Below are 13,959 nucleotides of genomic sequence, written 5' to 3'. Positions count from 1 at the left end.
GCCCTCCTTTTATTTAATTATTTTTATTAAGTTAGAATCTATTTATGTGATTTATTTTAAAATATGTGAGGTGCTAGTATTTTATTAAGTGGCATTATTCTATTATTTATTAGAATATGAGAATTATTAGTGTAAGTAGAATTGGAGGTTAGAATAGAAAGAAGAATAAGTTATTGGGCCTAAATAGATTTAGGAAGAGTGAGTAGTATTATAAATAAGGAAGCTTAGGTTAGAAAGAGTTTTTACGTTAAACCGCTTTTTGGAGAAAGATGAGAAAGAGGAGAACTCAGAGAGAGAGAACCCTAGGAACGAAGAACGCTGCTTTTGATTTCAGAAAAACTATCTAAGGTAAGGGTGAGACTATCTTTCACTAATATTAAGTCTGTAGATCATTAGATTGCATCTAACGTGTTTTAGGATGAGTTTTGTAAGATTATGAGAAATTAGGGTTTTAGTGAGATTTGATGATTAGATGATGGAAAACTGTTGAATTGATGTAAGGGGGAGTCTCTATTCACCATAAGGGTTGTATAATCATATGTGTAGTAAGGGTTTGTGTGCTTTTTCTTGTTTTCATGATCTTTTAATAAATTCATGTTCTTGTATGCTGCTGAAATTATGTGTTTGATTTATTGAGATATATTTTGATTTATGGTAGAACAATATTCATGTTTGAGTTTTAGGGTCCTCTTTGTCTTTCACACGAATCCGGATACGTCGACGGCGGTTTTCTTGAATAAACTCTTAATTTTGCGAACCCTTAGTTTAAAAAGTGAGAATCTTTATGATATAATTGTTTTGGTTGAATTCCAACTGGCATTATTTTTAAAACGAAAAATAAATTGAATAGTTTAAATTTGGATAAGTTTTCTATACATATATACTTTCTGCATGGCCGATTCCTGTATTTGGAAATTCAGAATAAGGTGTAGCACTTTTATAATTTTTGTTGTTAGCCTTGCCCGTTTATTTCATGAAAATTTGGCAGTATTCTGTTATTCTTTTGATGAATTTGTTTTTAAGCTTTTGTGGTTATTGGCATGATATTTTGGCACTTCAGGTAATTAACCACTCTTGAAATTGATATGCTCACATGTATAACATACTATAATGTTGTGTCTCTGGAACGTAAAACTTGTATAATGTAGCGGAATATGCTTGTCAACATATGAAGGTAGCAAAAGCCTAAGAGTCTAAATTGATGCATTATTGTTTATTTTCTTTTAACGTCAAAATTTGTTAGACATTCCTAAGAATAACATGTTACATTTAAAAACTAATATATATTTAAAAGACCACATGATCCTTGTACTTAACATAATAATGTGCTAAGGCCAATATTTTATTAATTCAAAAAAGAAAATAAAAGAATAAGGATAGTAGAACTTTGCAAATTATGAATTAATTGACCATGTGTTATATAATGATGTGTTATTTGAAGATGTGTAATTTAAAGATGGGTTATATAAAGATGTGATTTTGTTATTTATGCACTATATGTGTTAATTATGATGCTTATGATGATGCGATGTTTAAGATGTTGTTGATTATCATTTGATGTTGTTGTACTATGATGCTGATATGAGATGAATTATTTATATGTTGCATATACTGCTGAGTCTTATTTAAGATGTAAATGTCGGTCTAAGTCAAAGAGTTGTAAGATGTTCATGAAGTTTCTAAGACGTAAGATGTTGAGTCCATGCATACTCATTTATAGATGAGGGCTCATGCCCTGGAGCTTTTGCTCAACCACGACGATGGAGCTTTTGCTCAACCACGACGATGGAGCTTTTGCTCAACTATGTTGAGGGCTTGATGCCCTGGAGCTTTTGCTCAACCACGACGATGGAGCTTTTGCTCAACCACGACGATGGAGCTTTTGCTCAACCACGACGATGAGGGCTTATGCCCTAAAATGGTACCACATGCATTTGCATTTCATGATGATTCGAGATGGTTTAAGACGTTAAGAGTTGCATAGTCGAGTCTAGATGCATTGTCAAGTCAAGTTGTTAAGTTGTGATGTTTTAACGAATTACTTTGTGATGCCTTTTAGTATGATGATATGTGACAATGACTGTGACTGCTATATGATGATATTTTGCTAAGATAAATGATGATGTTTATGTGTTTAATTATAGTTGTTAAATTATAAGATGTTTATGTTGTTAAATGTAATTTATGATTTATGAGCTTAATATTATTGTTTGAGAAATCTCACCCCTTCTGCGTATATGTTGCCTCGACCGTGGGTAATGTGCAGGTAATAAAGACTAGCTGTGTTCGTGAGTAGACTCCTCACATCGTGTCTAGGATGCTCTGATACGTAACGGGATGGGGATTTTAATACTATTTTCTGTTCCTTTACGTATTGCTTTTGAAGTTTAAGAATTATTTTTGAACTAAGATTTATGAGACTTTTATGATGAGGCCTGCGTGCCAAAGACTTTTATGTTGTTGAACTAATTCCGCTGCGAAGTTTTAAAGATTAAGCCGAATAATTTTGAAGGATAAATATTTATTTATTCAATTTATGATTTTTATGAAATGTGACATTCCGTTTACGATGAATACTCTGATTTATTTACGAAATTTTCACGTTGGGAAAACGGGGTGTTACAATTGGTATCAGAGCAGGTCGGTCCGTCCGGCCAAGTAGAAGAGTCGTTGTGTCGTGTCGTCATGTTTTCTAGTTAGTAGTTATGTTTTATTATATGTGATCATGTTTAACTGACTAACATTGATGTGGTTTATTTGTTTTGTTTGAAGAAGCAATAACTAAATTTATTTTCTCTTGTGCTTTGAATTTCGAGGACGAAATTCTTTTAAGTTGGGGAGAGTTGTAACGCCCTCCTTTTATTTAATTATTTTTATTAAGTTAGAATCTATTTATGTGATTTATTTTAAAATATGTGAGGTGCTAGTATTTTATTAAGTGGCATTATTCTATTATTTATTAGAATATGAGAATTATTAGTGTAAGTAGAATTGGAGGTTAGAATAGAAAGAAGAATAAGTTATTGGGCCTAAATAGATTTAGGAAGAGTGAGTAGTATTATAAATAAGGAAGCTTAGGTTAGAAAGAGTTTTTACGTTAAACCGCTTTTTGGAGAAAGATGAGAAAGAGGAGAACTCAGAGAGAGAGAACCCTAGGAACGAAGAACGCTGCTTTTGATTTCAGAAAAACTATCTAAGGTAAGGGTGAGACTATCTTTCACTAATATTAAGTCTGTAGATCATTAGATTGCATCTAACGTGTTTTAGGATGAGTTTTGTAAGATTATGAGAAATTAGGGTTTTAGTGAGATTTGATGATTAGATGATGGAAAACTGTTGAATTGATGTAAGGGGGAGTCTCTATTCACCATAAGGGTTGTATAATCATATGTGTAGTAAGGGTTTGTGTGCTTTTTCTTGTTTTCATGATCTTTTAATAAATTCATGTTCTTGTATGCTGCTGAAATTATGTGTTTGATTTATTGAGATATATTTTGATTTATGGTAGAACAATATTCATGTTTGAGTTTTAGGGTCCTCTTTGTCTTTCACACGAATCCGGATACGTCGACGGCGGTTTTCTTGAATAAACTCTTAATTTTGCGAACCCTTAGTTTAAAAAGTGAGAATCTTTATGATATAATTGTTTTGGTTGAATTCCAACTGGCATTATTTTTAAAACGAAAAATAAATTGAATAGTTTAAATTTGGATAAGTTTTCTATACATATATACTTTCTGCATGGCCGATTCCTGTATTTGGAAATTCAGAATAAGGTGTAGCACTTTTATAATTTTTGTTGTTAGCCTTGCCCGTTTATTTCATGAAAATTTGGCAGTATTCTGTTATTCTTTTGATGAATTTGTTTTTAAGCTTTTGTGGTTATTGGCATGATATTTTGGCACTTCAGGTAATTAACCACTCTTGAAATTGATATGCTCACATGTATAACATACTATAATGTTGTGTCTCTGGAACGTAAAACTTGTATAATGTAGCGGAATATGCTTGTCAACATATGAAGGTAGCAAAAGCCTAAGAGTCTAAATTGATGCATTATTGTTTATTTTCTTTTAACGTCAAAATTTGTTAGACATTCCTAAGAATAACATGTTACATTTAAAAACTAATATATATTTAAAAGACCACATGATCCTTGTACTTAACATAATAATGTGCTAAGGCCAATATTTTATTAATTCAAAAAAGAAAATAAAAGAATAAGGATAGTAGAACTTTGCAAATTATGAATTAATTGACCATGTGTTATATAATGATGTGTTATTTGAAGATGTGTAATTTAAAGATGGGTTATATAAAGATGTGATTTTGTTATTTATGCACTATATGTGTTAATTATGATGCTTATGATGATGCGATGTTTAAGATGTTGTTGATTATCATTTGATGTTGTTGTACTATGATGCTGATATGAGATGAATTATTTATATGTTGCATATACTGCTGAGTCTTATTTAAGATGTAAATGTCGGTCTAAGTCAAAGAGTTGTAAGATGTTCATGAAGTTTCTAAGACGTAAGATGTTGAGTCCATGCATACTCATTTATAGATGAGGGCTCATGCCCTGGAGCTTTTGCTCAACCACGACGATGGAGCTTTTGCTCAACCACGACGATGGAGCTTTTGCTCAACTATGTTGAGGGCTTGATGCCCTGGAGCTTTTGCTCAACCACGACGATGGAGCTTTTGCTCAACCACGACGATGGAGCTTTTGCTCAACCACGACGATGAGGGCTTATGCCCTAAAATGGTACCACATGCATTTGCATTTCATGATGATTCGAGATGGTTTAAGACGTTAAGAGTTGCATAGTCGAGTCTAGATGCATTGTCAAGTCAAGTTGTTAAGTTGTGATGTTTTAACGAATTACTTTGTGATGCCTTTTAGTATGATGATATGTGACAATGACTGTGACTGCTATATGATGATATTTTGCTAAGATAAATGATGATGTTTATGTGTTTAATTATAGTTGTTAAATTATAAGATGTTTATGTTGTTAAATGTAATTTATGATTTATGAGCTTAATATTATTGTTTGAGAAATCTCACCCCTTCTGCGTATATGTTGCCTCGACCGTGGGTAATGTGCAGGTAATAAAGACTAGCTGTGTTCGTGAGTAGACTCCTCACATCGTGTCTAGGATGCTCTGATACGTAACGGGATGGGGATTTTAATACTATTTTCTGTTCCTTTACGTATTGCTTTTGAAGTTTAAGAATTATTTTTGAACTAAGATTTATGAGACTTTTATGATGAGGCCTGCGTGCCAAAGACTTTTATGTTGTTGAACTAATTCCGCTGCGAAGTTTTAAAGATTAAGCCGAATAATTTTGAAGGATAAATATTTATTTATTCAATTTATGATTTTTATGAAATGTGACATTCCGTTTACGATGAATACTCTGATTTATTTACGAAATTTTCATGTTGGGAAAACGGGGTGTTACATTTAACACAACTTCGTATTAGCAGTACCCCAACTCTTAACAACTATGGAATATAATCAGCATTCAAAGAAAATAATATCCATAATTAATTGTGGCACAATTAGTCGTTGGAGGATTAAATTTAGGAGCTACAAATGCAACAGATCAGTCAAAGAAGAGAATCTCCATAATTGTGGCACAATTAATATATAAACGTTGGAGGATTAAGTTGGAGCAACAAATGCAAATAAGTCAAAGCTAATTAACTACAATAAGTATATTTGCTTAAGTTTAGGGAATGAGCTATTATATACTCTTATATATTTCATTTATCCTAATTGTATCAAATAGTGTTCACGATTCAGATGAAATAAAAATCATTCATCCTATTCTTATTTTTCTTCTTGGTATCAAGAGCCTTTGTGAACACTTCCTACAATCATGACTTCTTTATCTCTCAATGTCAGCAACTTTATCACTCTAAAACTAAGTCCTACAAATTATCCCTTGTGGCGTGAACAAGCTTTAGCCCTTGCAGAAAGCCAAGACTTGGTCGGTCACCTTACAAATGAAGATCCAGCCCCCACTCAATACACCACCAACACCACAAACTCAGAACAATTTACTCCAAAACTAACAGATGAATTTGTTACCTGGCGCAAGGCAGATCGTCTCCTTCGGGGCTGGATAATCGGAACTCTCTCTGAGGAAGCACTTGGATTGGTTGTCGGCATCGACACTGCCTACGCCGTCTGGACCGCACTCAAAGATGCATATGCAGAAGATTCACAAGAACGTGAATTCACAATCCGTCAACAAATCACGTACCTCCGCAAGGAAGAGAACAAAACTATTGCTGAACACATTCGCATTTTCAAAGGTCTATGCGACAATCTTGCTGCCATTGGGAAACCAGTCCCAGACAAAGAAAAGGTATTTTATCTCCTCACAAGCCTTGGCCCTGATTATGAAACCTTCACAACAACCATGTTAAAACCTCCAAGGCCATCATACTCTGAGCTCATATCACAGCTCCAGAGCCTTGATCAACGACGCAATTGGTTTTCCAGTCATGCCAAGATGCACAATTCTTTTACTCCTCAAATGGCCTTCTATGGCCAACAACAAAGATCTCAGCAATTTTCCTCTCGAAACCGTGGAAACTCTCAAATCTTCACATCGACGGGGCGAGGATTCCAGGCCCAACAACCTAGTAGCCAAAATAAAAATCAGCACACTTTGACCACTCAACAGAGACGTCCTCCACCACCAGGAGAGCGTCGTATGACTGCTGCAGAACGGGATCTCTATCGGAATGAAAAATGTCAATATTGTGGCAAAGTAGGCCATATAGCAAAGATATGTTGGTGGGTGCCCAAGAAACATACTCAATCTGATGACCTACCTCAAGCACTTGCAGCACTCACCTTGGACAACACAATTGCTGAAACAGAATGGATCTCAGACACTGGAGCCTCCAATCACATGACAGGTACAATTGGTATGTTAAATAACATTCGACAATGTCTAGGTAAGGATTTTGTGCTTATTGGTGATGGTTCACCTCTACCAATTCATGGTATTGGGGATTCCTCCATTAAGCAAAAGAATATCACACTACCTCTTCATGATGTCTTACTTGTCCCTAATTTAACAAAAAATTTGCTCTCTGTAAGCCAACTAACCAAACATTTTCCTGTTAATTGTGAGTTTTCTAATGTTGATTTTTGTGTAAAGGAACGAGAAACGGGGGAACCAATGATCACTGGGAGACGCAAGGGTGACTTATATGTTCTTTCTTCATTGCCTGAATTATATTTCTCACATCGCTTCACATCTGGGTCAGCGAATATTTGGCATCAAAGACTAGGACATCCTCAAACTTTGGCTTTAAAGTTACTAAAGAATAAAGGGTTAATTGATGTAGTTGGTACTTTGAAACATGAACATCTTTGTGATAGTTGTCAATTGGGAAAACTTAGTAAATTACCTTTTTCTTCTTCTGAGCATTCTAGTTCTGTTGCATTTGAAAAAATACATTGTGACTTATGGGGACCTGCTCCTGTTGTGTCTATTTCTAAATTTAGATATTATGCATGTTTGGTTGACGACTTCTCTAAGTATACATGGATTATTCCTTTACAACATAAATCTGATTTTGTTAATGCTTATTTGTCATTTGAGAAGTATGTTAAAAAACAATTTAACAAAGAAATCAAGGTTTTTCATTCTGACGGAGGAGGTGAGTTCATCAACTCCAAACTTTCAACTCATTTTCATTTGACAGGTATAATTCATCAGGTGTCATGCCCATATACACCAGAACAAACAGGTATGGTCGAAAGGCGACATAGAATAATAAGGGAACTAGGTATGACTATGTTGTTTCATAGTGGTGCCCCCTTATTTCTATGGGTCGAAGCTTTTAGTACAGCTGTCCATCTTATTAATAGGCTCCCATCGTCTTCTCTTAATTTTGAAACTCCTTACTTTGCCTTACATGGGACACATCCAAACTATTCATCACTGCGAGTTTTTGGCTCTAAATGCTTCCCTTACACTTGGGACACACGACGCCACAAATTTGATCCAAAAACAGTTCTTTGTGTCTTTGTTGGATATAGTGATACATATAAAGGATATAAATGTTTTCATCCTTCTACTAAGAAATTTTTTATCTCTCGACATGTTGTTTTTGATGAGTTATTTTTTCCATATAAGATTAATCACCATAATACTATTCCTTCTCCACCACTTGTAGTTAGTATATTTGATTCTTGGCTGCCTCATACTAATTCCAGCTCATCTGCAGATTCGACAGTAGATTCCACTTCACCACCAAGCTCAATTCCGTTGCCTACAAATTTATTGAACTCTGCTGCCTTACAGCTTCCTACTGCACCTGTTGATCAACCGGAACAGTCCTCACAAACCGAACCTGAGCAACATGTGCAACCTGAACACTCCCCACACCATTTACAGAGTGAGGATGAGTCTGCCATTCCTACTTCAACTCAGCAGCTTGAAATTATACCGATTCAAATACCACACGATGTACCTGCACCTTCAATGGTTACTCGCTCACAACACGGGATTGTAAAGCCTAATCCTAAGTATGCCTTGATCACCATGCCTTCTCCTGAAATTCCACGTAACCCGCATAACATTCGCTCGGCGTTAGCTCATCCCGGATGGAAATCTGCCATGGACGAAGAAATTGAAGCCTTACATAAGAATCAAACATGGGAACTTGTTCCTCGCACTTCTAGCATGCATGTCATTGGTTCTAAGTGGGTCTTCAAATCAAAACTCAAACCCGATGGGTCTCTAGAACGCCTCAAAGCTCGCCTTGTTGCAAAGGGATATCACCAAGTTGATGGAGTTGACTATACTGAAACCTTCTCTCCTGTAATCAAGCCAGGAACCATACGGTTAATCATCACTATAGCCCTTGTTAAGAAATGGCCCATTCGACAACTTGACGTAAAGAATGCTTTTCTGCATGGTGTGCTTTCTGAAAACATATACATGGAACAACCTCCGGGCATGGCTGATTCTCAATTCCCAAACCATGTTTGCAAACTTCAAAAGGCTCTTTATGGTCTTAAACAAGCGCCTCGGGCCTGGTTTGACCGTTTTAGTTCTTTTCTTATTAACTATGGTTTTTTTTGTAGTTTGGCTGACCCATCTTTATTTATTTTGCACTCTGATGCAGGATCCTTAATTCTTCTCCTTTATGTAGATGATATACTTCTAACGGGATCCACTACCTCCATAGTATCTGAATTCATTCAGCTCCTACAATCTGAATTTTCCATGAAGGACTTGGGACCTCTTCACCATTTTCTCGGAATTGAGATACTCCCCACAACTGATGGACTCCATCTATCTCAGACACATTATGCTATTACTATCCTTGAACGAGCTAACATGGTTGATTGTAAGCCGATGAGCACACCACTTGAAGCCAAGACCAAGATTGGGTCAAATGACACTCCACTTGACGACCCAAGTTACTATCGTGGACTTGTTGGAGCCTTACAATACCTCACTCTTACTCGTCCTGATCTTTCATATAGTGTTAACTATGTGTCCCAATTCATGCATTCTCCTACAATTATGCATTTAAAAATGGTTCGACGTATCTTACGATATGTCAAAGGAACTATTGATGTAGGTCTCCACTTTACATCCAACACTACACTTGATCTTTTTGCTTTTTCTGATGCAGATTGGGCAGGTTGTCCTACCACACGACGCTCTACCACTGGCTATTGTACCTTCCTTGGAGGAAACCCCATCTCATGGTGCGCAAAGAAACAACACACAGTCTCCCGCTCCAGTACTGAAGCTGAATATAGAGCCATGGCAAACACTGCAGCAGAACTCACATGGTTGACATTCATCCTAAAAGACCTTCGCATTTCACTTGCATCTCCTCCAATACTCTACTGTGACAACATCAGTGCTCTTCACATGACAATAAATCCAGTTTTCAATGCTCGTAGCAAACACATTGAATTGGATTATCATTTTGTTCGCGAACGAGTTTCACTTGGCCTTCTTGTTACTCACTACATCTCTACTAATGATCAAATTGATGACATCTTTACTAAACCAGTGTCAAAGGCTATCCTCATGCATTTTCAAACCAAACTCGGCCTTCAACCTCGGCCTCGTTTGAGGGAAGGTATTAGCAGTACCCCAACTCTTAACAACTATGGAATATAATCAGCATTCAAAGAAAATAATATCCATAATTAATTGTGGCACAATTAGTCGTTGGAGGATTAAATTTAGGAGCTACAAATGCAACAGATCAGTCAAAGAAGAGAATCTCCATAATTGTGGCACAATTAATATATAAGCGTTGGAGGATTAAGTTGGAGCAACAAATGCAAATAAGTCAAAGCTAATTAACTACAATAAGTATATTTGCTTAAGTTTAGGGAATGAGCTATTATATACTCTTATATATTTCATTTATCCTAATTGTATCAAATAGTGTTCACGATTCAGATGAAATAAAAATCATTCATCCTATTCTTATTTTTCTTCTCTTCGAAGCTTATACCATGGGTTACATACCTTTGATTGTCCTGTTTTAAAATATGTGGATGTGCTGCATTGTGACAAGCTCGTACTATTCAAGCCAAAGTCTCTAAATTACGAAGAAATAAATGGCATAATGCTTTATGAAAATATTTAGTTGCTTCTACATTCCAAAAATTCATATATAATAGTTGTGTCCTGCTGCTTGATATTTTCTCCTTGAAAAAGTAGACAAAAATGTGAGTTTAATTCCTTATTCTCATTAAGTTTATATGATAATGTTTATAAAACTGTAGGCAATATTCTTTTCTCTACATAGCTATTAGCTTGAATCTGATTACTTCTGTTTCATAGTTTGTCCCCAACACAAGGGAGCTTATTTTGAACAGGAAGGATGTCACCATGTTATGCAATGGTCAACTTAATGACGAGCTTATCTACCTAGTAACAGCTCTTCGCTTGCGTTGTTTTCATGACGAGTCTGACAAATTTCCATCTGGTTTCCTCTGAAGGTTTATCAATATCAATAAGCTTAAGGTGACATGTAGTTCCTTCACATATATTTTCTCGAGAGGAAGCGAATGTGATGGACGTTCTGAAACAGCTATGAATTTGAGAAGTTTAATACTTGTTAAGTTAGACAACCTTCAGTTTATATGGGAAGAGAAATCTGAGGTGCAACCAGTTATTCAAAATATTGAAACTTTGGGTGTATATAGATGTTCTAAACTGAAGAGTATAGTTCAAACCTCGATTTTGTTTGAGAATTTAGAGCAGTTGGAGGTGGGAAATTGTGCTGGTTAGGAAAATATTGTGAAATCATCAACAGTTACTAATTTACCAAAACTCCGGAAATTGAGCATAGGTGGTTGTGAAAAGATAGAAGAAATAGTTGCAAGTGATGATGAAAATGATGCTTCTGAACTAGCTTTTATGAAATTGTGGTATCTGCGATTGAATAACTTGCCAAGATTAAGATGTTTCTGCAAGGGAAGACATGGATTCAAATTTCCACTACTAGGGACGTTAATTGTAGTAGATTGTCCCATGATGGAAACGTTCTCACATGGAATGTTGAACGCACCAAAGCTCTTTGAAGTACGTGTATCGACGCAAGATGAATGGAATTGGAATGGTGACCTTAACACTACTATTAAAAAAGTTGTTGCGAAAAAGGTATTGTATACAAAATCGATTATCTCCAATCATGATTCGATGTTATGGCTTGCACTCTAACATTGTTGTTGCTTTTTCTTGTTTGTGAACATCCAGAATTCTATGCATGATTTATTTTGTCCTCAAAGTTTGAATGGAGGTGCAACTAGATAATTTGTCGCAACCACCTGGTAATTCAGAATCCCCACAGTGTTTTTTTTCCCTTATTATATTTCATGTTCTTCAAAATTCCGTATTAGTTTCATTGTTATACATTAACCTTTTTCATTCTTATTATGAATATTTTTTCTTCTTTTTATTTCCTAGGGTGTATCTACATGTGTTCGGAATGAGGCTAATCGGCTAATCTCTAATGGCACTAAGCATTTACAACCATCATGATGTATCAATTTAATGACTTCTGTCTCTTGTTTTCTGTTGTTTGGAAAACTAGTCTCTATTAAACTTTCCTCTCTCAGTTAATATAGGCGCTGAAATCTTGATTCAGTGTGTGTGTACGAGATCAGAAGTTTTGCGCATGTTGGTCATGGCACTGCATTCAAGTTTTGCGCATGTTGGTCATTAAATGAACTTATTAGGAGCAACAGGGATGCTTTTTAAGAAGTTTTTGAAAAAAGAAGTTTAAATGATAGCTAAGTCCTACTAAGATGCGTAAGCAAAATAGTGTTGCACCATGCACAAGTTTGTACATGGTGCGCTACTAATCTCACTTGTGCACTATAGAACCAACCACTTCAGCAATTCTGGCCGCTTCTTCCTCTTCCAACTTCTTTGCCATGTACTTGGACTCCTTTTTCCCTTTCTTCTCAGCTTTTTCCTCTTCTTTTCTTCTCAGTATTCTAGGGTCCCTCTTATAAGCATAATCAACAAGACTGCGAATCCGTGCATACTCTTCCTTCCTACCTTTTTTCTGACAGTTTTGCATTCTGCCTTTCCATCCACCATTTATGATATCAGGATTCAGCTTGCTCAAGATCAAACTCACCAGCCTGGGGAAACTCCCTCCATCTTTTACAGGAATACCAAAAATCGTAGAAACTGTAAACTTCTTTTATTGAAGTCTTATCATCACCTAGTGATGGAATTGGTTGATTAACAGACCACCGCCCTTTCCTCACAAAAACAGGACCAAACATCTTGTAGAAGTCTTGTGGATCGCATTCGGTGGAAATCTCATCATCAAACTCGTCTTTAGAATCATAAATTTCCTCTTTTTATGGCATCGACCAACACTGCATAAGCCCCTTCGATTGGCTTAAAATGAACATCTATTTCAATCTTCTTTGCCTCTTTCGCAGCTTCAGTTTGCTCGGAAAGAATAGCAGCAGCCTGTTTGTCCGGATGTAGCTTTTACGAATCTGATCCTCCGTAGCAAGATATCAAAGATGGCTAAAACCCAATAATGTATAATGATCTTGCTGTTGCTTGTCTCCCTGCATCACTGGATTTTTTCTTGATCTTGCTGCTGTAAGAATCAGATGGCAAATAAACATGAAAAAGTGACCATCCGGGACATATTTCAACACCTTAACTGGAATACAGTTTGACGAAACAAAATTAGGCTGCCCATCTACAGGCTCTTATGAGTAAGTAATAAGACGATATTGAAGTAGGCACGAACAGGAGAAATAACTTGTGCATGACTTGAAGTAGCTAAAATGATTTCTCATGTTTTTCATTCTAACATTTAATTCAATTAATGTTACCAGTTTTAGAGTGGCTTTGTTATATTTGTGTGGAAAAGAGTGGCACTCTTGAGTTAATTTTCCACTTATAGACAGATTATATATGACAGTGGCTTTTTGCACCACCGTTTTTGTTAATACACATTGATTTGTTTTTCTTACATCTATTCAATTTTTCTCTTATTCGAAAATATACTTTCTGATGGAATCTGTCTAGAAGAATATTTCTGAATGTATCGAGAGTATCTGCAGAACTAATCATTGTTGTTTCTCTATGATTAGTTTTATATGATTAGTTTACCAGTCTTTTTTTTTTTATATTGTTGAGACTTGATGTAACACCCCAAATTTCCTCCTATTGATATTGTGTTAAATTATTATTATGTATGTGTTTATTTTGGTGGTGACAATTTTCTACCTGTTACGTAATATGCTTGTCTTCACAATTTATTTAAATTATTTGTTGATATTATGTTTGTTTTATTTCTTGAAAGAGAAACTAATTAGAATAAAAAAAAAATGTTAAAAGAGTGCTGATACGGTGGTAGTTTAGAGACAATAGGTCTATATATGTATTTTATTTATTAATTAAGA

General features: G+C 35.5%; 1 pseudogene; it reads left to right on the top strand.

The window, feature by feature from the left end:
• The first annotated feature begins 11,110 nt into the window (after positions 1-11,110).
• Positions 11,111-12,061, top strand: LOC146949267 (putative disease resistance protein At4g14610; annotated as a pseudogene).
• The last annotated feature ends 1,898 nt before the right edge of the window (positions 12,062-13,959 follow it).

This window comes from Medicago sativa, chromosome 2, assembly GCF_051527215.1.
Source record: "Medicago sativa cultivar Bolivia chromosome 2, Bolivia_mono, whole genome shotgun sequence".
NCBI classification, from domain to species: Eukaryota; Viridiplantae; Streptophyta; class Magnoliopsida; order Fabales; family Fabaceae; genus Medicago; species Medicago sativa.
The sequence above is the reverse complement of the archived record's forward strand: the minus strand, read 5'-3'. Positions and strand labels throughout refer to the sequence as shown.